This window comes from Myotis myotis, unplaced genomic scaffold (genome assembly GCF_014108235.1).
Source record: "Myotis myotis isolate mMyoMyo1 unplaced genomic scaffold, mMyoMyo1.p scaffold_m19_p_11, whole genome shotgun sequence".
NCBI lineage: Eukaryota > Metazoa > Chordata > Mammalia > Chiroptera > Vespertilionidae > Myotis > Myotis myotis.
The window spans coordinates 65282795-65286567 of NW_023416315.1; the positions used below are offsets into that span (position 1 = coordinate 65282795).

Below are 3773 nucleotides of genomic sequence, written 5' to 3' on the forward strand. Positions count from 1 at the left end.
CTAGAACCCAACTTTCTTTTCCCTGTCACTTCTTCCTGTTGTATGATTCGAGCCAGGGAAGGGGGAGAAGAACCTCTGTTCCATAATTCTGTTCCTTTCCTTTCCTTCTCTTGATTGGGCTTGATGATTCATCCAAACAAGTTTGATCAACCATCATAAAGAAACCTTAGCTTTGAGAGAATATAACGTTAATCATCTAGTTTTGCGAAGCACAATATGTTCCTCCCTGTTGCATTCATTATTTTATTACTTCCTGATATATTTTCTACCTCCAGGAATGGGCAGCCTCTCTCTAAAGTAACAAAAACAAAACAAAATACAAGATGTATTATCCACAGTTTAAAATATGGCCACACCCATTTGTTTTAAGACTTTTTTCCCTCCCTGTTAACTAAGCCAATTAGTCAACTTTGCCTCCTATGGACATAGTACAAGTATAGAGAAGATGCTTAGTAAATGTTTACTTACCAAATCAATGGCTGCATAAGTCATCCCTAGTTAGAATTCTCTCCCCTGGGAGAAGCTCCCAGAGGTGACTCCCTGCTTTTTGCTTAGCTAATTTTTATACCTTTCTTTTCTGTTAACAGTGCACCCTGGGAGATTTTTTCTCCCTGCACAGTCATTTTATTTTCCTCTCCATGGGTGGATTTATTGGAAGGAAATGGGTAAAGGGGAGGGAAGAAAGGGATGAGAGAGGGACGAAGGAAAGAGTTCTTAGCTATGTTGAATCTTGATTCATGACTTTGCCTCCATTCATGGTTGGTATTCCAGAACTTTCCTCGAATGCCCTTGTTTTTCTCCAGTTTCATGTCATGATGGCTCAATAGGTTTTGGTACAAAATGTGATGAGGGTTTGTTTTTCGTCACTCTGTTCCCCTTCATAATTTGGCCTTCTTTATTTGGTCTCAGGCACCATGCTCGGCCTGATTCCTGCTGATGGTACAGAGTGAAAGAATAGATCATGTAGTAGTTTTCAAATACAGATTCCTTAAATTTGCATTCAGGAGTGAGAACATCTGAGCTGCAGAGGGAGCTTTCACCCTTTGGATAGCCACACACACAGAGAGAGAGAGAGAGAGAGAGAGAGAGAGAGAGAGAGAGAGAGAGGAATTAGATTGAAGAGGATGAGTAGCTGTTTGTGTCCTTGGTCCCCTCAAAGGTACCATCTGGGTGCATCAGCAGGAAACATCCCTGCTGGCTGAATAAACGTGTCACCGTTCCCTCCAGCTGGGGTTCACTTGGGCTGTTGCTGGTCCCCAGGCTCCTTCCACAGAGACCCTGCAACACAGGCGCTCCTTTCTTCCAAGAAAGCTTAGCATCTTCAGGAGAAGCTTCTGTGTGGGGTTGGTCAAGTCCCTGCCCACCTCTGCTAATTGTCCAACCAAAAGGCGGCCTGTGCTGAAAAGCAGGCTCCAGACCCTATTGTGGGCACGTAGGTGCCTAGCACTTCACACCCCCACGTGCAGGACCCTGGATGCAGGACAGGAGCCCAACAGGCCGATGGCCACAGCAGGCAGGTGAGGGGGAAGGGAGGCTGGGCCGGGGCAGTCCCCCCCGCCCCCCCGGGGAGCTATAGGCACTGCCACATCCCGGTGGGATGTGACACTTTGGGACTTTTCCCAGAGGCAGCTGGTCAGCAGGCGGGAGGGAGGGAGTCTGGGTGGGTGTTCCTTTCCAGGTGCTGCCCCACTCCCGGGCGGTGGGGAGGTGAGGATAGGGGAGGGTGTCGCACAGTCCCTGGCCTTCTAGACTCTTGACTCAGGGCACCCCTTCTGCTCCTGCTGTCAGCTGGGGCGGTGGATGCTGGGTGAGGAGAGTGACTGAGCGTGAGAATCCTGCTCAAAGGGCACGCCTGCAGGAAGGTAGTACCTTCTTCTAACCATGGCCTCTCTCGGTCTGCTGCTCAGGCACCAGTGACTCTCCGGAATGGAAGGGAAGGGAAACCAGTCTAACATTTTTTAATTTCCCAGAACTTTATTCAAGAAAATGACCTAATGTCTCCTCAAAAAATAACCTTTTCACTCTCATTTGGGAGTCTTCTGTTGCCCAGACGACTGGTTGTCAACCACCTAGAGTAAACAAAACGTGGTCCTAAGCCTTTGGCCCTGGCTACTCCTTAGTGGTAAGAAAAATAGTTTCCGTTTATACCCCTTGTGTACTAAATAGCGACAGGACAACTAGAAGCCTAGCCTGGGGGCCTGTGCCCTGGGTAAGTAATGCATGGCCTGGACCGCTCCCTTCAGCAGTATTTGTGCACATGGGCATTTAAGGGATGGGATTTGAATTCCTCCCAGACAACAGAGGTCTGTAGCAACACAGGCAGCTTTTTCAGTGTCCTGAGCCCACGTAGTCTGTGATGGGCCCTGAACTATGCATTTCAGGAAGGCTCGCATGTGATTCTGATGTATATGCCTGGTTGCATCTTACTCCTGAGTACTGAGTACCACCAATCAAACAGTTCTGACTTTGAGCATTAGCTTAGCCTCCAAATGGTTTTCTATCCAGATGCAAGTCATTTAACACCCCCCCCCCCCCGGATCTTCATTGATAAATTGCAGAAACTATTGTCTCTTTCCCAAATGTTAGTGAAGATCACATGATGTTATGATTATGTATCCACAGTGCATAGCACATGGGCATTAAATAACTGCAATTATTATTATGATGTAGCTAAGCAGTGGGTCTCTGTTCCCAGGAAGTAGATGAAATATGTACCTATTCATTATGGTAATGAACAGGAATAAACATCTTTTAGAAGAAGGTCGGGCTGACTTTGAAATATTTTATATTGGACAAGCTCATTTGGTCAAAAGATGGTCTTAGAATGAAATTCAATAAAATATAGGCTAAGTCCATGGAAAGAGCTATCACGGAATCCAATGAAAATTCAATTTAATTCTTTAACTAACCTTATAAATAAGTGTTAGAGTTGCCTTTCTCCATTTAAAGTGCTTTCAGGTAAGACAAACCGCTCAAGTCTCTTTATTTTCCTCCAGTCGCCCTTAAATGAACACCTTAGTTATTTCTGACACCTCTAATCCAACCTGGAGTCCTCCACGCATTCTACAACTGCTATTTATTTTCTCCAGCGTCTAATAGTCCCTGTCTTCCTGAAAGATGAATTCGGAAGTCCCTTCCAGATTTCTTGCTCAGGATTGCTTCAGGTGGGGGAATGTACTTCCAAACCCATCATGATACCAAGCAGGAGACCCAAGCGCTTTCATTCACGAAAGGGAGATGGACTGGAGGAAAAGTTGCCTCACTCTTTTCCAGCGACACAGTCAAGCAACAATCGTGGGATCCACAGCTGGCGGCGAGTTGTAAAATCCTGGGCTGCATTTCACGGTGTGACACTGGAAACGTAGGAGGAGTAACTTCAAGGGGGATTCCGACTTAGAAATCTCTTAAAGCCACAAGCTAGGAATGCCTAACCTCATCCCATTGCAGTGGCTCAAGAGAAGCAAGTTGGTCAGGGATGATGTCCACAGACCAGAGCTGCAGCCCAGAAAGAGAGTCTCCTCCCTCTAACACAGCGGTTCTCAACCTGTGGGTCGCAACCCCTTTGGCAGTCCAACGACCCTTTCACAGGGGTCGCCTAAGACCATCCTGCATGTCATATTTACATTACGATTCATAACAGTAGCAACATTACAGTTATGAAGTAGCAACGAAAATAATTTTTTAAATTAAATCTTTATTGTTCAGATTATTACAGTTGTTCCTCTTTTTTTCCCCCATAACTCCCCTCCTCCCAGTTCCCGCCCCACCCTCCG

At 46.3% G+C, this 3773-nt stretch overlaps 1 pseudogene; it reads right to left on the reverse strand.

Annotated features, from left to right (window-relative positions):
• Positions 1–718: 718 nt before the first annotated feature.
• On the reverse strand, positions 719–3339 carry LOC118665785 (annotated as a pseudogene).
• Positions 3340–3773: the final 434 nt, after the last annotated feature.